Source organism: Mesoplodon densirostris, chromosome 7 (assembly GCF_025265405.1).
Source record: "Mesoplodon densirostris isolate mMesDen1 chromosome 7, mMesDen1 primary haplotype, whole genome shotgun sequence".
Lineage (NCBI taxonomy): Eukaryota > Metazoa > Chordata > Mammalia > Artiodactyla > Ziphiidae > Mesoplodon > Mesoplodon densirostris.
In genome coordinates, this window is record NC_082667.1 from 44140839 (window position 1) to 44163364 (window position 22526).

Consider the following 22526-nt stretch of genomic DNA (forward strand, 5'->3'; position numbering starts at 1 on the left):
AATAAAATTCCCAATAGTATGAGTTATAAATGATAACATTTTATGCAGACAAAAAACAATAAATGGATCAACTCTTAGTTTAAAATTTTATTTTAAAAATATATTAATAAAAATAACTTCAGTACATTTAAAATGAAATGGCAAAATTGTGAATGGCTAGCTGTGAAAGAAAATTGGTCAACAGATTAAACTGACATAATGACATCCATCCAGCCAAATATATTTTTATTTTCCCCCAAATATTTTCACCAAAAACAAATCAATTTTTGTTATAACTGATTAAAATATTTTACTTTTGTGAATGAAAAGCAAAATGATCTTAGAATCAAAATCTAAAGTTAAATACCTATTTGCTGAAAACAGATCAAAATATTCTGTATCTATATTTAAAACATAATAAAGACCTTCTGATTTTTAAAAATAAAAATAAATTATTTTGATAGGACTTGGGATAGAACCAATTATTCATTATTAATTCATTTAATAAAAATTTGCTGAGGGACTTTTTTAATTGTCAACATGTGCTTAGTTATAAGAAGCAAATTGCTGTGAATATGGATTTCAAAATCTGTAAAACTTATAGAGAATTGTATACTGTAAATACAGTAAAGCTTCTTAAATAAAAATTGGACATACTTTTACATGAATGCTTCTAAAAAGTGTACTAATATACTTACAAGACTTTATGGTTCACAACACATTTTCAAAAATTTTTTTCAATTGATCCTCCTAACAACCTATTTTTAGGTTAGAAAGCATGTGAACCAGAGAAGTGAAGCAATATGCTCAAGCTATATATTTGGATTCAATGTCAGGTCTTCTTACTCCAAATTTAGGCTCTTCTCATTACTTGTTTTTGATTACTATATTGATATCCAACTACTTTTTATTATATTCTTTAATTTTATTTTTCTTATATATTGATAAAAACTCACAGCTTATATAAGCAATTTAATAAAATTTTAGAATTACCTTTGGGAAACTTAAACAGAAACAAAACAAAAATAAACATTTCCTTACTTTTCAGCAAATCAAATCTAATACACATTTTACATTTAATAAAAAAGAGTGGTTTGTGTTTTCAAAAAGCAGCAAATTGAATTAAATTTTAAGAGAGCTAAATATATTGTCTAAAACTACTGAGCCAGATGAAAACAAAGAACCCCTTCCACTACCTACAAGATTCTCATGTTTTCAGACCACAAAAGATCATATGCTGAAAGATTTTTCCCTAATCACCACACACACACACACACACACACACACACACACACGTCTTGTTCCCCTCCAGTATTCTATACTGGTTCTGTTTTGAGAGGTATCATTGACTATTTAACCTGTAACTTTCAGATATGAGAACTTACACTTGAACTGGATCATATGGTGAGGATAGCTTCAAGTAGGAGGTATAATTTGTTTGGAACTTTAAAAATGTATAAGTTTTTTGTTGTTGTTGTTGTTTTGTTTTTGGCTGTATTGGGTCTTCGTTTCTGTGCAAGGGCTTTCTCTAGTTGCGGCGAGTGGCGGCCACTCTTCATTGTGGTGCGCGGGACTCTCACTGTCATGGCCTCTCCTGTTGCGGAGCACAGGCTCCAGACGTGCAGGCTCAGTAGTTGTGGCTCACAGGCCTAGTTGCTCCGCGGCATGTGGGATCTTCCCAGACCAGGGCTCGAACCCGTGTCCCCTGCATTGGCAAGCAGATTCTCAACCACTGCACCACCAGGGAAGCCAAAAATGTATAAGTTTTAAACAAGGAGATATTAGAAAAGAGAGAATGAATTAAAGAAAACAAAGCATTATGGAAATCACGGGACATATCAGGGCAAGAGGAAGTAATCCAGTTTGACTCATGTATAAGTCAGGTGAAATGTACTAATAAAGGATAGAGACCAGGGTGTGAAGATCCTTGAATGCAAGCTCTCCACCCTATACCTAAAAACTTAGCTATACTTACACTCATTTTTACATCATTTCTTTCAGACTCCAAAAGAAAAAAAAGTAATACTCTCTCCATGTATGAACAAATGCTTCATCTAGTTTTTGATCACATCTGACCATTTCCAGAATCTTGTTTTATTAGCTATTCCCTACTTTTCTTATATTTTAGCCCTCTATTTGTCTACCAGCTTGTTTCTTCACAAATTATATTCATGCTCTAATCTCCTCCATTTAAAATAAACAAAGCAATCCATAAATATTCTTCCTCTATTCAGACTTTCTATGGAGCTACCATCCTGCTTTTGAAAGGAATCTTCTCACAGGAATAGTTCACCCCTTCTTTGCATCTCATGCCTCCTGTCCCCCAGAAGGTAGGCTAATACTGTTCTAGCAGAGGTCACCATCCAGGATACTAATTGCCAAATCCAATCAATTCGTCTGAGTTCTCTTCTCAGTTAATCACTCTGCAGAATTTGACACTAAACTATTCTATTCCTAAAAGTTGTTCAGTTCTTGTGACACATGGCATTATTCTCGCTGTTCTTTTTTTTTATTTCAACTATCATTTATTCAAAATATATATATATATATATATATATATGCCTCCTTGGACGGAACACTGGTAAACCAACTAGTGTCATGCTTGCTTTGAATCTCTGCTTTCCTTCCCTGGGAGGGGTAGAGGGGTGAGCATCATTCAAACTACGTACTTTAACATCAGAGAAATCAACAACACTCCCAGCTCACCATCTCCTCACCAGAGTCATAATCGGACACCACTTTACTCCTCTTGCCTTCAATCCAGTGTACTGCGCAGGTAAAGCTGCTGCCCTTTTTTTTTTTTTTTTTTTTTTTTTTTTTTGCGGTACATGGGCCTCTCACTGTCGTGGCCTCTCCCATTGCAGAACACAGGCTCCAGACGCGCAGGCTCAGCGGCCATGGCTCACGGATCTAGCCACTCCGCGCAGCATGTGGGATCTTCCCGGACCGGGGCACAAACCCATGTCCCCTGCATCGGCAGGCAGACTCTCAACCACTGTGCCACCAGGGAAGCCCGCTGCTGCCCTTTCTTTACTCACATTCTGGGCTCCACACTTTACAGTTAGCCTCATCATGCTGGTAGGAGAACTGTTAACAGACTTCCTAAATCTGGCTGGTAGCACTCAAAGCATCTTCAACATGTATCCTTTGCACCGGTTGTAACACAGTGGGCTAGGAAACAACAGGCTCGACCCTGGGGCCAAGCATGTCCACACTCTTCTCCCCTGGGTCGTGCCTCCAGCGTGGAGCTGAGGGAGGCATGGTGGCTTCAAAGGGGTATGGTGGAGCGGGGCCCGGGCCACACCTGCCGCCTCCATTTGTGGTCAGAGAAAAACCCTCTTGACCACAATCACCGCCATCTGACTCTGGGAAAAAGCAACAAGTTTTCACATCTCAACAGTAAGTGAATCTCAGCTCTACAGCTCAAATTGACAGCATTAAAGTCTACTTTCTTCTTGAAGAAATAGTAAGCTACCAGCTGTTGGTGAGGGATTGGGGTAGGTAGGGCATATGAAGCAGCTGTGAAAAAAACCCAAATCAAACTTTTCATTATGTGGCTGGCCAAGCTCAGGGCCGTCCCACTGTCTCTGCACAGAGCTGAAAGGCAAGTGACTCTCCGTCCCTGTCAGTGGGCCCCATGACAGGGCCTCAGCTGAGCCCAGCATGTCCCTGACACGTGAGTGAAGGGACACGTTACAATAGGAGGCCCAGCTCCTGTTGGTTCTCACCTGCCCCCACTTCCCTTTCCGCTGACGGGATGGCCAAGCCCGGGTCGCCAAGTCTACCATGAGGCCCAGCTCCTCCAGAACATCATGAGCTTTTAGAACACGGTCAAATTGGATTCTACACATTCACTTAAATAGTAAAAGTAAAATTTGGAAGAATGAAGAGGCTGACACAGTAGCACAACATGGTTTTGGTTTAAGAGCAGCTTAAAAATGAACAAAAAGGAAACATCTCATGCAGACACATCAGGTGGCATAAAACAACCTGCAATTTAATACCATGGGAGCACCCTTAGCCATTCTCTCACTCCCCACTCGTGGGCCTGACTGTGCCCCAAGGGCAGCATTGGCTCTAGGGTCACAGCTCCAAGCCTCTGGTCCCTGGGCAAAAGCCCTTTCTCACCATCCTCCAGCTGACCCCTCCTAAAGAAAAGCCCAGCTCTCAAGAAAATGACTAATGCAGGTGCCCTCCATACAGCACTTAACTACCACTTTCACTCCCTCCCCAACCAGTTGGGATATAACATGCCATCTGATTGGAATATGAAAAGTAAAGCATTTCTCTAATAACACAGTACCATTGATGAAATCTCCATAGATTTTCTAGTCCAAATGCGTGTAAATATATAATAAACTATATGAGAGTATATAATATATATAATAATTTATGTATATTATATAAATTATATATATATATATATATATATATATATGATACTTTCTATCACTGTGACTGCGCCGTCCCAAGCCTCAAGGCAGTGTACAGATCGTAGCAAAGCCTGGGAGCCTCTCCTCACGGGGTGCACGGGGCTCACTTCATAAGCCGCACAGCAGTCCAGTCTGTCTTTTCATCAGTCCTCCTTTCTTCTCTTCGCTTCAGCTTGGTTTTATGCAAACAATGACTCTGATGGATTTGCACCTGTCCTAGTGCTTGGGAAAGGTCCATGCAGGAATGGGCACAGTCACATGATGAGTAAGATGGCATCATCCCCCAAAATAAACTAAAACAAAACAAAAATTAAAAAAAAACGGAACAGGACTAGAAAACTCATTTTTTTGGACATATCTAAAAAAGGGGACAAGAACAGTGGTCATTTGTTCTCCCCATGGGGACAGGAATGAAGAGGGAGGAGGGAAGGGGGAATCGATTTCTTCTGTTCACAATAGAAGGGTTGGAGGGGATTCTTCAGAGTTTTTCAGGGGAGGGACCCAAATGTAGTGCCCAGACTGGTCCTCAATGATTTCTTTGATTTTGTTTTAAATCTCTTCCAGTGAGTCACCCTGTACAATGGCTGTGAAGTATTCTCCAAACTCCTGCTCCAGTTCCATGGCTTTGTCATAGATCTTATTTGCTTGTTCATACGTCTGCCATCAGTTCATTTCCATAAGCGCTTCAATGGACTTGGGCTTGATGAAAATGGCAATGGGATAAAGTTGTGACTGCTGCAGCCTCTTGATAGCATTGCCAGAAACATCTAAGATGCAGTGCTTGCCCCTCTCCCCAACTCCCTTCACTGACTAGATGCTGGTCCCATAGAGATTATCGTTGAATTGGCCTGCCTCAATGAACTTGTCCTGAATATCCTTCTCAATCTGTTCTCAGGAGACCACAAAGTGGTAGTCTTGCCTATCCACTTCATCATAACGCTGAGGCCCAGGTAGTATGTTGTACACAAAATCCAAATTTATGCAGGAACTCCAAAATCAGGTCATCATTGACTCTGTCCTTCATTGGGCCCAGGATGATGACAGGCTTTGCATAGTGAATTTCTTGTTGTGTCACTGGCTCATATGACAAAATAGCATCCTCCTGTCTTTGGAACTGCTTTCACGTCACTGGTGTTGGACGCTGTTCTCCTATACCATGTTTTCTTTGCTCTTGTAAAATGAAAACTTTTGAGAGAGGCAGAAACTCTTTTTACGTTTTTTTTTTTTTTGACATCTATATTGGAGTATAATTGCTTTACAATGGTATGTTAGTTTCTGCTGTATAACAAAGTGAATCAGCTATACATACACATATATCTCCATATACCCTTCCTCTTGTGCCTTCCTCCCACCCTCCCCATCCCACACCTCTAGGTGGTCACAAAGCACCGAGCTGACCTCCCTGTGCTATGCGGCTGCTTCCCACTAGCTATCTATTTTACATTTGGTAGTGTATATATGTCCATGCCACTCTCTCACTTCGATCCAGCTTAGCCTTCCCCCTCACTGTGTCCTCAAGTCCATTTTCTACATCTGGGTCTTTATTCCGGCGCTGCCCCTAGGTTCTTCAGAACCATTTGTTTTTGGGGTTTTTCTTAGATTCCATATATATGTGTTAGCATATGGTATTTGTTTTTCTCTTTCTGACTTACTTCACTCTGTAAGACAGTCTCTAGGTCCATCCACCTCACTATAAATAACTCAATTTTGTTGCTTTTTATGGCTGAGTAATATTCCATTGTATATATGTGCCACATCTTCTTCTTTTTTTAATTTTTATTTTTTTGCTTTATAACAAACTTAATCAGTTATACATATACATATGTTCCCATATCCCCTCCCTTTTGCATCTCCCTCCCACCCTCCCTATCCCACCCCTCCAGGTGGTCACAAAGCACTGAGCTGATCTCCCTGTGCTATGCAGCTGCTTCCCACTAGCTATCTACCTTACGTTTGGTAGTGTATATATGTCCATGCCGCTCTTTCACTTTGTCACAGCTTACCCTTCCCCCTCCCCATATCCTCAAGTCCATTCTCTAGTACGTCTGTGCCTTTATACCTGTCTTACCCTTATGTTCTTCATGACATTTTTTTTCTTAAATTCCATATATAGGTGTCAGCATACAGTATTTGTCTTTCTCTTTCTGACTTACTTCACTCTGTATGACAGACTCTAGGTCCATCCACCTCATTACAAATAGCTCAATTTCATTTCTTTTTATGGCTGAGTAATATTCCATTGTATATATGTGCCACATCTTCTTTACCCATTCATCCAATGATGGACACTTAGGTTGTTTCCATCTCCGGGCTATTGTAAATAGGGCTGCTATGAACATTTTGGTGCATGTCTCCTTTTGAATTATGGTTTTCACAGGGTATATGCCCAGTAGTGGGATTGCTGGGTCATATGGTAGTTCTATTTGTAGTTCTTTAAGGAACCTCCATACCATTCTCCATAGTGGATGTACCAACTCACATTCCCACCAGCAGTGCAAGAGTGTTCCCTTTTTTCCACACCCTCTCCAGCATTTATTGTTTCTAGATTTTTTGATGATGGCCATTCTGACTGGTGTGAGATGATATCTCATTGTAGTTTTGATTTGCATTTCTCTAATGAGTAAAGATGTTGAGCATCCTTTCATGTGTTTGTTGGCAGTCTGTATATCTTCTGTGCAGAAATGTCTATTTAGGTCTTCTGCCCATTTTCGGATTGGGTTGTTTGTTTTCTTGTTATTGAGCTGCATGAGCTGCTTATAAATTTTGGAGATTAATCCTTTGTCAGTTGCTTCATTTGCAAATATTTTCTCCCATTCTGAGGGTTGTCTTTTGGTCTTGTTTATGGTTTCCTTTGCTGTGCAAAAGCTTTGAAGTTTCATTAGGTCCCATGTGTTTATTTTTGTCTTTATTTCCATTTCTCTAGGAGGTGGGTCAAAAAGGATCTTGCTGTGATTTATGTCATAGAGTGTTCTGCCTATGTTTTCCTCTAAGAGTTTGATAGTGTCTGGCCTTATATTTAGGTCTTTAATCCATTTTGAGCTTATTTTTGTGTATGGTGTTAGGGAGTGATCTAATCTCATACTTTTACATGTCCCTATCCAGTTTTCCCAGCACCACTTATTGAAGAGACTGTCCTTTCTCCACTGTATATTCCTGCCTCCTTTATCAAAGATAAGGTGACCATATGTCCGTGGGTTTATCTCTGGGCTTTCTATCCTGTTCCATTGATCTATCTTTCTGTTTTTGAGCCAGTACCATACTGTCTTGATTACTGTAGCTTTGTAGTATAGTCTGAAGTCAGGGAGCCTGATTCCTCCAGCTCCATTTTTCATTCTCAAGATTATTTTGGCTATTCAGGGTCTTTTGTGTTTCCATACAAATTGTGAAATTTTTTGTTCTAGTTCTGTGAAAAATGCCAGTGGTAGTTTGATAGGGATTGCATTGAATCTGTAGATTGCTTTGGGTAGTAGAGTCATTTTCACAATATTGATTCTTCCAATCCAGGAACATGGTATATCTCTCCATCTATTTGTATCATCTTTAATTTCTTTTCATCAGTGTCTCATAATTTTCTGCATACAGGTCTTTTGTCTCCTTAGGTAGGTTTATTCCTAGATATTTTATTCTTTTTGTTGCAAGGGTAAATGGGAGTGATTCCTTGGTTTCACTTTCAGATTTTTCATCATTAGTATATAGGAATGCCAGAGATTTCTGTGCATTAATTTTGTATCCTGCTACTTTAACAAATTCATTGATTAGCTCTAGTAGTTTTCTGGTAGCATCTTTAGGATTCTCTATGTATAATATCATGTCATCTGCAAACAGTGACAGCTTTACTTCTTTTTTAGTTTTATTGATCTTTGCTATCGTTTCCTTCATTTCTTTTTCATTTATTTCTGATCATATTTTTATGATTTCTTTCCTTCTGCTAACTTTGGGATGTTTTTGTTCTTCTTTCTCTAATTGCTTTAGGTGCAAGGTTAGGTTGTTTATTCGAGATGTTTCCTGTTTCTTAAGGTGGGATTGTATTGCTATAAACTTCCCTCTTAGAACTGCTTTTGCTGCATCCCATAGGTTTTGGGTTGTCGTGTCTCCATTGTCATTTGTTTCTAGGTATTTTTAAATTTCCTCTTTGATTTCTTCAGTGATCACTTCGTTATTAAGTAGTGTATTGTTTAGCCTCCATGTGTTTGTATTTTTTACAGCTCTTTTCCTGTAATTGATATCTAGTCTCATAGCATTGTGGTCAGAAAAGATACTTGATACAATTTCAATTTTCTTAAATTTACCAAGGCTTGATTTGTGACCCAAGATATGATCTATCCTGGAGAATGTTCCATGAGCACTTGAGAAAAATGTGTATTCTGTTATTTTTGGATGGAATGTCCTATAAATATCAATTAAGTCCATCTTGTTTAATGTATCATTTAAAGCTTGTGTTTCCTTATTTATTTTCATTTTGGGTGATCTGTCCATTGGTGAAAGTGGGGTGTTAAAGTCCCCTACTATGACTGTGTTACTGTCGATTTCTCCTTGTATGGCTGTTAGTATTTGCCTTATGTATTGAGGTGCTCCTATGTTTGGTGCATAAATATTTACAATTGTTATATCTTCTTCTTGGATTGATCCCTTGATCATTATGTAGCGTCCTTCTTTGTCTCTTCTAGTAGTCTTTATTTTAAAGTCTATTTTGTCTGATATGAGAATTGCTACTCCAGCTTTCTTTTGGTTTCCATTTGCATGGAATATCTTTTTCCATCCCCTTACTTTCAGTCTGTATGTGTCTCTAGGTCTGAAGTGGGTCTCTTGTAGACAGCATATATATGGGTCTTGTTTTTGTATCCATTCAGCCACTCTGTGTCTTTTGGTGGGAGCATTTAGTCCATTTACATTTAAGGTAATTATTGATATGTATGTTCCTATTCCCATTTCCTTAATTGTTTTGGGTTCGTTATTGTAGGTCTTTTCCTTCTGTTGTGTTTCTTGCCTAGAGAAGTTCCTTTAGCATTTGTTGTAAAGCTGGTTTGGTGGTGCTGATCTCTCTCAGCTTTTGCTTGTCTGTAAAGGTTTTAATTTCTCCATCAAATCTGAATGAGATCCTTGCTGGGAAGAGTAATCTTGGTTGCAGGTTCCCCTCCTTCGTCACTTCAGTTATGTCCTGCCACTCCCTTCTGGCTTGTAGAGTTTCTGCTGAGAGATCAGCTGTTATCCTGACGGGGATTCCCTTGTGTGTTATTTGCTGTTTTTGCCTTGCTGCTTTTAATATGATTTCTTTGTGTTTAATTTTTGACACTTTGATCTATATGTGTCTTGGTGTATTTCTCCTTGGATTTATTCTGTATGGGACTCTCTGTTCCTCCTGGACTTGATTAACTATTTCCTTTCCCATATTAGGGAAGTTTTCAACTATAATCTCTTCAAATATTTTCTCAGTCCCTTTCTTTTTCTCTTCTTCTTCTGGAACCCCTATAATTCGAATGTTGGTGTGTTTAATGTTGTCCCAGAGGTCTCTGAGACTGTCCTCTGTTCTTTTCATTCTTTTTTCTTTATTTTGCTCTGCAGCAGTTATTTCCACTATTTTATCTTCCACCTCACTAATCCGTTCTTCTGCCTCAGTTATTCTGTTATTGATCCCATCTAGAGTATTTTTCATTTCATTTATTGTGTTTTTAATCGATGCTTGATTCATCTTTAGTTCTTCTAGGTCCTTGTTAACTGTTTCTTGCATTTTGTCTATTCTATTTCCAAGATTTTGTATCTTGGAAACAGAATCTTGGATCATCTTTACCATCATTATTCTGAATTCTTTTTCAGGTAGACTGCCTACTACCTCTTCATTTGTTAGGTCTGGTGGGTTTTTATCTTGCTCCTTCTCCTGCTGTGTGTTTTTCTGTCTTCTCATTTTGCTTATGTTACTGTGTTTGGGGTCTCCTTTTTGCAGGCTGCATATTCGTAGTTCCCATTGTTTTTGGTGTCTGTCCCCAGTGGCTAAGGTTGGTTTAGTGGGTTGTGTAGGCTTCCTGGTGGAGGGGACTAGTGCCTGTGTTCTGGTGGATGAGGCTGGATCTTGTCTTTCTGGTGGGCAGGTCCATGTCTGGTGGTGTGTTTTGGGGTGTCTGCGGACTTTTTATGATTTTAGGCCACCTCTCTGCTAATGGGTGGCATTGTGTTCCTGTCTTGCTAGTTGTTTGGCATAGGGTGTCCAGCACTGTAGCTTGCTGGTCGTTGAGTGAAGCTGGGTGCTGGTGTTGAGATGGAGATCTCTGGAAGATTTTCGCCGTTTGATATAATGTGGAGCTGGGAGGTCTCTTGTGGACCAGTGTCCTGAAGTTGGCTCTCCCACCTCAGAGGCACAGCACTGACTCCTGGCTCCTCAATTTGGGATGATTTGTTGTCTATTCATGTATTCCACAGATGCAGGGTACATCAAGTTGATTGTGGAGCTTTAATCCGCTGCTTCTGAGGCTGCTGGGAGAGGTTTCCCTTTCTCTTCTTTGTTCTCACAGCTCCTGGGTCTCAGCTTTGGATTTGACCCCACCTCTGCGTGTAGGTCGCTGGAGGGTGTCTGTTCTTCGCTCAGACAGGACAGGGTTAAAGGAGCAGCCTCTTCGGGGACTCTGGCTCACTCAGGCCAGGCGGGAGGGAGGGGCATGGAGTGCGGGGCGAGCCTGCAGCGGCAGAGGTCGGCGTGATGTTGCACCAGCCCGAGGCGTGCCGTGCATTCTCCCAGGGAAGCCGCCCCTGGATCCCGGGACCCCGGCAGTGGCGGGCTGCACAGGCTCCCGGAAGGGCGGTGTGGACAGTGACCTGCGCTCGCACACAGGCTTCTTGGCGGCAGCAGCAGCAGCCCCAGCGTCCCATGCCCATCACTGGGCTCCGCGCTTTCAGCCGCGACTCGCACCCGTCTGTGGAGCCCCTTTAAGCAGAGCTCTTTATCCCCTCTCCTCATGCACCAGGAAACCAAGAGGGAAGAAAAAGTCTCTTTCCTCTTTGGCAGCTCCAGAGTTTTCCCGGACTCCCTCCCCGCTAGCTGTGGCACATTAGCCCCCTTCAGGCTGAGTTCTCACCGCCAGCCCCAGTCCTCTCCCTGTGCTCTGACCGAAGCCCGAGCCTCAGCTTCCAGCGCTGCCCGCCCCGGCGGGTGAGCAGACAAGCCTCTCAGGCTGGTGAGTGCCGCTCGGCACCGATCCTCTGTGCGGGAATCTCTCCGCTTTGCCCTACCCAAGTACGTGGGGAGTTTCTTGCCTTTTGGGAGGTCTGGGGTCTTCTGCCAGCGTTCAGTAGGTGTTCTGTACTAGTTGTTCCACATGTAGCTGTATTTCTGGTGTATCCGTGGGGAGGAAGGTGATCTCCGCATCTTACTCTTCCACCATCTTACCCGCGCCACATCTTCTTTATCCATTCATCTGTCAATGGACACTTAGGTTGCTTCCATTTCCTGGCTATTGTAAATAGTACTGCAATGAACATTGGGGTGCATGTGTCTTTTTGAATTATGGTTTTCTCAGGGTATATGCCCAGTAGTGGGATTGCTGGGTCGTATGGTAGCTCTATTTTTAGTTTTTTACAGAACCTCCACACTGTTCTTCATAGTGGCTGATGGACCAGTTAGACACAATTATCCCCATCCTGGCATGAAACTTCACTGTTTTCTGTCGAGCCCTTTCTTTCTTTCCCACCCTCTTCTTACTGGGGATCACACTGATTTGCTCACTTTCTCCTTGTGGGGTCACCAGTCTCACCTGCCACCACCCATCATCAGAGGCGTTAATGACAGTAGAATGTCACCAAAGGAGAAGCTGAGGCCTTGGCTCAATAGGCAGCGTTCCCAAGTCTGGTCATAATCAAACAAGGCCCTGACATACAAGAACCTCTTCTCACTCATTTGCAGGGACCGACCAAGACGCAGATCTCATGCTGCTGTTCATCATTTGCTCTTGCAAGTCATGTATCTTCGATTCAAAGCGACTGTATTCTGGCACCGGGTGGTAGTCCAGGTCTAGTGCTGAGAAAGTGTCAGCTCGGGGCAGCCCCTCTGTCTCTCGCGGAAGACCAGGGACCCAAAGCGGGGCATGTGGGGGGAGGGGAGGGGGAGGGGGAGGGGGAGGGAGGAGGAGGAGATGCCTAAGGCACACGAGGTGGGGTGGGGGGGAAGGAGTGGTGCCCGCCACTCTCCACCTCTCTCCCCATTCTTATACTGCTTCCTGACCACTTTTTTTTAGTCTCATTTGCTGTCCCCTCCAGGTCCCCCTTCGTGACTTACCATTAAGTGAATTGCAGTTACAAAAACAGAATATGTATTATGACCCATTTATGATATATTTGTATATATAGATATTTAAGAGTATGCAAGTACAAGTTGGATCTGTGTAAGCTAGGTCTAAATATATATATATACATACCAAAATGCTAGTAGGCAATGGATATATTCTGGGTGAATTTCACATTAATCATTTCTATAGTTTTTTAATGCTTTTGCAATTATCATGTATAAATTTTAAAATTGGAGAGTGAATTAAAAATTCACCAATAATATTTATGTGCGGTTTAATTATACTTGTATATTAATTATTCCCTCAAGCCCCAATTTTTCTCCTGAATTACAGATCAGGGTGACCATAGTCACAGTCAACTCACTCCCCCATCTTTCTTCTGTGCCTCAACAGTACCCAAATCATACTTTCCTCTAGGTGAGTACTTTGCTGCATCTATATCTTTATTTTATTCTTTTTTTAAAAAAAATTATTTTACTTATTTTTTATACAGCAGGTTCTTATTAGTTATCCATTTTATACATAGTAGTGTATACATGTCAATCCCAATTGCCCAATTCATCACACCAGCCCCACACCCACGCCCACCATTTTCCCCCCTTGGTGTCCATATATTTGTTCTCTACATCTGTGTCTCTATTTCTGCCCTACAAACTGGTTCATCTGTACCATTTTTCTAGTTCCACATCTATGCATTAATATACGATATTTGTTTTTCTCTTTCTGACTTACTTCATCTCTGTATGACAGTCTCTAGATCCATCCACATCTCTACGAATGACCCAATTTCATTCTTTTTTATGGCTGAGTAATATTCCATTGTGTATATGTACCACTCTTCTTTATCCATTCATCTATCGATGGGCATTTAGGTTGCTTCCATGACCTGGCTATTGTAAATAGCTGCAATGAACATCAAGGTGCTGCAATGAACATTAGGGTGCATGTGTCTTTTTGTTTTTGTTTTTTGTTTTTGCAGATATCTCTTCCAGGTACTGATTTTATTTCCTTTGAGTATATACACATACCTCATTCTATTGTGCTTTACCTTATTGCACTTCACAGATAATCACATTTTTTACAAATTGAGAAAATCTATTGTCGCTATTTTTCCAGCAGAATTTGCTCCCTTCGTATCTCTGTCACATTTTGGTAATTCTCACAATATTTCAAACTTTTTCATAATTATTGTATTTATTATGGTGAATTGTGATAGATGATCTTTTATGTTACAATGGTTTTGGGGCACCACAGACCAGGCCCATATGAGATGGTAAACAATTGATAAATGGTGTGCATGTTCTTTTTTTTTTTTTCTATTTTTTTATTAGTTTCTGCTTTATAACAAAGTGAATCAGTCATACATATACATCTGTTCCCACATCCCTTCCCTCATGCATCTCCCTCCCTCCCACCCTCCCCATCCCACCCCTCCAGGCAGTCACAAAGCACCGAGCTGATCTCCCTGTGCTCTGCGGTTACTTCCCACTATCTATCTACCTTACGTTTGGTAGTGTATATATGTCCATGCCTCTCTTTCGCTTTGTCACAGCTTACCCTTCCCCCTCCCCATATCCTCAAGTCCATTCTCAAGTAGGTCTGTGTCTTTATTCCCGTTTTACCCCTAGGTTCTTCATGACATTTTTTTTCTTATATTCCATATATATGTGTCAGCGTACGGTATTTGTCTTTCTCTTTCTGACTTACTTCACTCTGTATGACAGACTCTAGGTCTATCCACCTCATTACAAATAGCTCAGTTTCGTTTCTTTTTATGGCTGAGTAATATTCCATTGTATATATGTGCCACATCTTCTTTATCCATTCATCTGATGATGGACACTTAGGTTGTTTCCAGCTCCGGGCTATTGTGAATAGAGCTGCAATGAACATTTTGGTACATGTCTCTTTTTGAATTATGGTTTTCTCAGGGTATATGCCTAGTAGTGGGATTGCTGGGTCATATGGTAGTTCTATTTTTAGTTTTTTAAGGAACCTCCATACTGTTCTCCATAGTGGCTGTACCAATTCACATTCCCACCAGCAGTGCAAGAGGGTTCCCTTTTCTCCACACCCTCTCCAGCATTTATTGTTTCTAGATTTCTGGATGATGGCCATTCTGACTGGTGTGAGATGATATCTCATTGTGGTTTTGATTTGCATTTCTCTAATGATTAATGATGTTGAGCATTCTTTCATGTGTTTGTTGGCAGTCTGTATATCTTCTTTGGAGAAATGCCTATTTAAGTCTTCTGCCCATTTTTGGATTGGGTTGTTTGTTTTTTTGCTATTGAGCTGCATGAGCTGTTTATAAATTTTGGAGATTAATCCTTTGTCAGTTGCTTCATTTGCAAATATTTTCTCCCATTCTGAGGGTTGTCTTTTGGTCTTGTTTATGGTTTCCTTTGCTGTGCAAAAGCTTTGAAGTTTCATTAGGTCCCATTTGTTTATCTTTGTTTTTATTTCCATTTCTCTAGGAGGTGGGTCCAAAAGGATCTTGCTGTGATTTATGTCATAGAGTGTTCTACCTGTGTTTTCCTCTAAGAGTTTGATAGTTTCTGGCCTTACATTTAAGTCTTTAATCCATTTTGAGCTTATTTTTGTGTATGGTGTTAGGGAATGATCTAATCTCAAACTTTTACATGTACCTGTCCAGTTTTCCCAGCACCACTTATTGAAGAGGCTGTACTTTCTCCACTGTACATTCCTGCCTCCTTTATCAAAGATAAGTTGGCCATATGTGCGTGGGTTTATCTCTGGGCTTTCTATCCTGATCCATTGATCTATCTTTCTGTTTTTATGCCAGTACCACACTGTCTTAATTACTGTAGCTTTGTAGTATAGTCTGAAGTCAGGGAGCCTGATTCCTCCAGCTCCGTTTTTCGTTCTCAAGATTGCTTTGGCTATTCGGGGTCTTTTGTTGTTCCAAACAAATTTTGAAGTTTTTTGTTCTAGTTCTGTGAAAAATGCCAGTGGTAGTTTGATAGGGATTGCATTGAATCTGTAGATTGCTTTGGGTAGTAGAGTCATTTTCACAATATTGATTCTTCCAATCCAGGAGCATGGTATATATCTCCATCTATTTGTATCATCTTTAATTTCTTTCATCAGTGTCTTATAATTTTCTGCATACAGGTCTTTTGTCTCCTTAGGTAGGTTTATTCCTAGATATTTTATTCTTTTTGTTGCAATGGTAAATGGGAGTGTATTCTTGATTTCATTTTCAGATTTTTCATCATTAGTGTACACTAATGCCAGAGATTTCTATACATTAATTTTGTAACCTGCTACTTTACCAAATTCGTTGATTAGCTCTAGTAGTTTTTCGGTAGCATCTTTAGGATTCTCTATGTATAGTATCATGTCATCTGCAAACAGTGACAGCTTTACTTCTTCTTTTCCAATTTGGATTCCTTTTATTTCCTTTTCTTCTCTGATTGCTGTGGCTAAAACTTCCAAAACTAGGTTGAATAAGAGTGGTGAGAGTGGGCAGCCTTGTCTTGTTCCTGATCTTAGTGGAAATGGTTTCAGTTTTTCACCATTGAGGACAATGTTGGCTGTGGGTTTGTCATATATGGCCTTTATTATGTTGAGGAAAGATCCCTCTATGCCTACTTTCTGCAGGGTTTTTATCATAAATGGGTGTTGAATTTTGTCGAAAGCTTTCTCTGCATCTATTGAGATGATCATATGGTTTTTCTCCTTCAACTTGTTAATATGGTGTATCACATTGATTGATTTGCGTATATTGAAGAATCCTTGCATTCCTGGAAGAAACCCCACTTGATCATGGTGTATGATCCTTTGAATGTGCTGTTGGATTCTGTTTGCTATTATTTTGTTGAGGATTTTTGCATCTATGTTCATCAGTGATATTGGCCTGTAGTTTTCTTTCTTTGTGACATCCTTGCCTGGTTTTGGTATCAAGGTGATGGTGGCCTCGTAGAATGAGTTTGGGAGTGTTCCTTCCTCTGAAATTGTTTGGAAGAGTTTGAGAAGGATGGGTGTTAGCTCTTCTCTAAATGTTTGATAGAATTCGCCTGTGAAGCCATCTGGTCCTGGGCTTTTGTTTGATGGAAGATTTTTAATCACAGTTTCAATTTCAGTGCTTGTGATTGGTCTATTCATATTTTCTATTTCTTCCTGAGTCAGTCTTGGCAGGTTGTGCATTTCTAAGAATTTGTCCATTTCTTCCAGGTTGTCCATTTTATTGGCATAGAGTTGCTTATAGTAATCTCTCATGATCTTTTGTATTTCTACAGTGTCAGTTGTTACTTCTCCTTTTTCATTTCTAATTCTATTCATTTGAGTGTTCTCCCTTCTTTTCTTGATGAGTCTGGCTAATGGTTTGTCAATTTTGTTTATCTTCTCAAAGAACCAGCTTTTAGTTTGGTTGATCTTTGCTATTGTTTCCTTTATTTCTTTTTCATTTATTTCTGATCTGATCTTTATGATTTCTTTCCTTCTGCTAGCTTTGGGGTTTTTTTGTTCTTCTTTCTCTAATTGCTTTAGGTGCAGGGTCAGGTTGTTTACTTGAAATGTTTCCTGTTTCTTAAGGTGGGATTTTATTGCTATAAACTTCCCCCTTAGAACTGCTTTTGCTGCGTCCCATAGGTTTTGGGTCGTCGTGTCTCCATTGTCATTTGTTTCTAGGTATTTTTTAATTTCCTCTTTGATTTCTTCAGTGATCACTTCGTTATTGAGTAGTGTATTGTTTAGCCTCCATGTGTTTGTATTTTTTACAGATCTTTTCCTGTAATTGATGTCTAGTCTAATAGCATTGTGGTCGGAAAAGATACTTGATACAATTTCAATTTTCTTAAATTTACCAAGGCTTGATTTGTGACCCAAGATATGATGTATCCTGGAGAATGTTCCATGAGCACTTGAGAAAAATGTGTATTCTGTTGTTTTTGGATGGAATGTCCTATAAATATCAACTAAGTCCATCTTGTTTAATGTATCATTTAAAGCTTGTGTTTCCTTATTTATTTTCATTTTCGATGATCTGTCCATTGGTGAAAGTGGGGTGTTAAAGTCCCCTACTATGATTGTGTTACCGTCGATTTCCCCTTTTATGGCTGTTAGTATTTGCCTTATGTATTGAGGTGCTCCTATGTTGGGTGCATAAATATTTACAATTGTTATATCTTCTTCTTGGTTCGATCCCTTTATCATTATGTAGTGTCCTTCTTTGTCTCTTCTAATAGTCTTTATTTTAAAGTCTATTTTGTCTGATATAAGAATTGCTACTCCAGCTTTCTTTTGATTTCCATTTGCATGGAATATCTTTTTCCATCCCCTTACTTTCAGTCTGTATGTGTCTCTAGGTCTGAAGTGGGTCTCTTGTAGACAGCATATATATGGGTCTTGTTTTTGTATCCATTCAGCCACTCTGTGTCTTTTGGTGGGAGCATTTAGTCCATTTACATTTAAGGTAATTATTGATATGTATGTTCCTATTCCCATTTCCTTAATTGCTTTGGGTTCGTTATTGTAGGTATATTCCTTCTGTTGTGTTTCTTGCCTAGAGAAGTTCCTTTAGCATTTGTTGTAAAGCTGGTTTGGTGGTGCTGAACTCTCTCAGCTTTTGCTTGTCTGTAAAGGTTTTAATTTCTCCATCAAATCTGAATGAGATCCTTGCTGGGTAGAGTAATCTTGGTTGCAGGTTCTCTCCTTCATCACTTTAATTATGTCCTGCCACTCCCTTCTGGCTTGTAGAGTTTCTGCTGAGAGATCAGCTGTTAACCTGATGGGGATTCCCTTGTGTGTTATTTGTTGTTTTTCCCTTGCTGCTTTTAATATGATTTCTTTGTGTTTAATTTTTGACAGTTTGATTAATATGTGTCTTGGTGTATTTCTCCTTGGATTTATTCTGTATGGGACTCTCTGTGCCTCCTGGACTTGATTAACTATTTCCTTTCCCATATTGGGGAAGTTTTCAACTATAATCTCTTCAATTATTTTCTGAGTCCCTTTCTTTTCCTCTTCTTCTTCTGGAACCCCTATAATTCGAATGTTGGTGCGTTTAATGTTGTCCCAGAGGTCTCTGAGACTGTCCTCTGTTCTTTTCTTTCTTTTTTCTTTATTTTGCTCTGCATCAGTTATTTCCACTATTTTACCTTCCACCTCACTTATCCGTTCTTCTGCCTCAGTTATTCTGCTATTGATCCCATCTAGAGTATTTTTCGTTTCATTTATTGTGTTTTTAATCGATGCTTGATTCATCTTTAGTTCTTCTAGGTCCTTGTTAACTGTTTCTTGCATTTTGTCTATTCTATTTCCAAGATCATGGATCTTGGAAATAGAATCTTGGATCAGCTTTACTATCATTATTCTGAATTCTTTTTCAGGTAGACTGCCTATTACCTCTTCATTTGTTAGGTCTGGTAGGTTTTTATCTTGCTCCTTCACCTGCTGTGTGTTTTTCTGTCTTCTCATTTTGCTTATGTTACTGTGTTTGGGGTCTCCTTTTTGCAGGCTGCAGATTCGTAGTTCCCGTTGTTTTTGGTGTCTGACCCCAGTGGCTAAGGTTGTTTCAGTAGGTTGTGTAGGCTTCCTGGTGGGGGGGACTAATGCCTGTGTTCTGGTGGTTGAGGCTCGATCTTGTCTTTCTGGTGGACAGGTCCACGTCTGGTGGTGTGTTTTTGGGTGCCTATGGCCTTATTATGTTTTTAGGTAGCTTCTCTGCTAATGGGTGGGGTTGTGTTCCTGCCTTGCTAGTTGCTTGGCATAGGGTGACTAGCACTGTAGCTTGCTGGTCGTTGACTGAAGCTAGGTGCTGGTGTTGGGATGGAGATCTCTGGGAGATTTTCGCTGCTTGATATTATGTGGAGCTGGGAGGTCTCTTGTGGACCCGTGTCCTGAAATTGCCTCTCCCACTTCAGAGGCACAGCACTGGCTCCTGGCTGCAGCACCAAGAGCCTTTCATCCACCCAGCTCAGAATAACAGGGAGAAAAAGCAGAAAGAAAGAATTAGTAGAAGAAAGAAAGAGAGAGGGAAAGAAAGGAAGAAGGGAAGAAAGGAAGGAAGGAAGAAAGAAAGAAAGGAGGGAGGGAGTGAGGAAGGATGGAAAGAAAGAAGGAAAGAAAGGAGGGAGGGAGGGAGGAATGAAAGCAAAAGGAAGAGTGAATGGAAGAAGGGAGGGAGGGAGGGAGGAAGGAAAGAAAGAAAGAAAGACAGGAGGGAGGGTGGAAGGAAAGAAAAAGAAAGTGGAAAGAAGAAGGGTGGGAAGGAGGGAGGAAAGAAAAAGAAAGAAGGAAAGGAAGAGCGGAGGGAGGGAGGGAGGAAGGGAAGGTAGGAAAAAAAGAAAGAGCAGGTAAAGTAAAATAGAATAAAATATGAAATATAGTAGCGTTATTAAAATTAGAAAGTAATTATTGAAAAAAAAACGGACCGATAGAACCCTGGGACATATGGTGGAAGCAAAGCTATACAGAGAGAATCTTACACAGAAGATTACACATACACATTCAGAAAAAGAGAGCAGGGGGGAAAATCAAAAATCTTGCTCTCCAAGTCCACCTCCTCAATTTGGGATAATTCATTGTAAAAAGAGGAAAAGGGCGAGAAGTCTGAAATCTTGCTCTTTAAGTCCACCTCCTTAATTTGGAATAATTCGTTGTAAAAAGAGGAAAAGGGGGGAAAGTCTTAAATCTTGTCCTCAAAGTCCACTTCCTCAATTTGGGATGATTCGCTGTCCATTCATGCACTCCACAGACGCAGGGCACATCAAATGGACCATGGAGCTTTAATCCGCTGCCTCCGAGGCTGCACAAAGAGATTTCCCTGACTCTGCTCTCACAGCTCCCAGGTCTCAGCCTTGGACCTGGCCCCGCCTCTGTGCATAGGTCGCCGGAGGGCGTCCGTTCTTCGCTCAGACAGGACGGGTTTAAAGGAGCCGCTGGTTCCGGGGCTCTGGCTCACTCAGGCAGAGGGGAGGGAGGGGCGCGCAGTGTGGGGCGGGCCTGAGGCGGCAGAGGCCGGCGTGACGTTGCAGCAGCCCGTGGCTCTCCGTGCGCTTTCCCGGGAAAGCCGTCCCCGGGTCTCGGGACCCCGGCAGTGGCGGGGTGCCCAGGCCCCCCGGAAGGCAGGGCGGACAGTGACCCGCGCTCGCACACAGGCCCCGCGGCGGCGGCGGCGGCGGCGATGGGCGGCGGCGGGCCGCGGCGGCGGCGGGCGGCAGCGGGCGGCGGCGGGCGGTGGCGGCGGGCCGCGGGCATGTGTCTTTTTGAATTATGGTTTTCTCTGGGTATATGCCCAGTAGTGCGTTTGCTGGGTCATATGGTAATTCTATTTTTAGTTTTTTAAGGAAATTCCATACTGTTCTCCATAGTGGCTGTATCAATTTACATTCCCACCAACAGTGCAAGAGGGTTCTCTTTTCTCTACCCCTTCTCCAGGATTTGTTGTTTGTAGATTTTCTGATGATGCCCATTCTAACTGGTGTTAAGGTGATTACCTCATTGTAGTTTCGATTTGCATTTCTCTAATAATTAGTGATGTTGAGCAGCTTTTCATGTGCTTCTTGGCCATCTGTATGTCTTATTTGGAGAAATGTCTATTTAGGTCTTCTGCCCATTTTTGGATTGGGTTGTTTGTTTTTTCAATATTGAGCTGCATGAGCTGTTTATATATTTTGGAGATTAATCCTTTGTCCACTGATTCATTAGCAAATATTTTCTCCCACCCTAAGGGTTGTTTTTTCATCTTGTTTTTTGTAGTTTCCTTTGCTGTGCAAAAGCTTTTAACTTTCATTAGGTTCCATTTGTTTAATTTTGTTTTTATTTCCATTACTCTAGGAGGTGGATCCAAAAAGAAATTTGTGTGATTTATATCAAAGAGTGTTCTTCCTATGTTTTCCTCTAAGGGTTTAGTGTCCAGTCTTACATTTAGGTCTCTAATCCATTGTGAGTTTATTTTTGTTTATGGTGTTAGGGAGTGTTCTAATTTCATTCTTTTGTATGTAGCTGTCCAGTTTTCCCAGCACCACTTATTGAAGAGGCTGTCTTTTCTCCATGGTATATTCTCGCCTCCTTTACCAAAAATAAGGTGACCAGTGCTTCCCTGGTGGCGCAGTGATTGAGAGTCTGCCTGCCGATGCAGGGGACATGGGTTCGTGCCCCGGTCCAGGAGGATCCCACATGCCGCGGAGCAGCTAGGCCCGTGAGCCATGGCCGCTGAGCCTGCACGTCCGGAGCCTGTGCTCCGCAATGGGAGAGGCCACGGCAGTGAGAGGCCCGCATACTGCAAAAAACAACAACAAAAAAAGGTGACCATAGGTGTGTGGGTTTATCTCTGGGCTTTCTAATCTGTTCCACTGATCTATATTTCTGTTTTTGTGCCAGTACCATACTGTCTTTATTACTGTAGCTTTGTAGTATAGTCTGAAGTCAGGGAGTCTGATTCCTGCAGCTCCATTTTTTTCCCTTAAGACTGCTTTGGCTAATCGGGGTTATTGTGTCTCCATACAAATTTTAAGATTTTTTGTTCTAGTTCTGTAAAAAATGCCATTGGTAATTTAATAGGGATTGCATTGAATCTGTAAATTGCTTTATAGTCATTTTCACAATGTTGATTCTTCCAATCCAAAACATGGTATATCTCTCCGTTTGAATCATTTTTATTTACTTTAATCAGTGTCTTATAGTTTTCTGCAGACAGGTCTTTTTTCTCCCTAGGTAGGTTTATTCCTAGGTATTTTTTTCTTTTTGTTGCAATGGTAAATGGGAGTGTTTCCATAATTTCTTTTTCAGAATTTTCATCATTAATGTATAGGAATGCAAGAGATTTCTGTGCATTAATTTTGTATCCTGCAACTTTACCAAATTCACTGATTAG

The 22526-nt window shown here is 40.9% G+C and overlaps 1 pseudogene; it reads right to left on the reverse strand.

Annotated features, from left to right (window-relative positions):
- Nucleotides 1–3150: 3150 nt before the first annotated feature.
- LOC132494156 (disks large homolog 3-like) overlaps nucleotides 3151–22526 on the reverse strand; it is a 31053-nt pseudogene continuing 11677 nt past the window's right edge.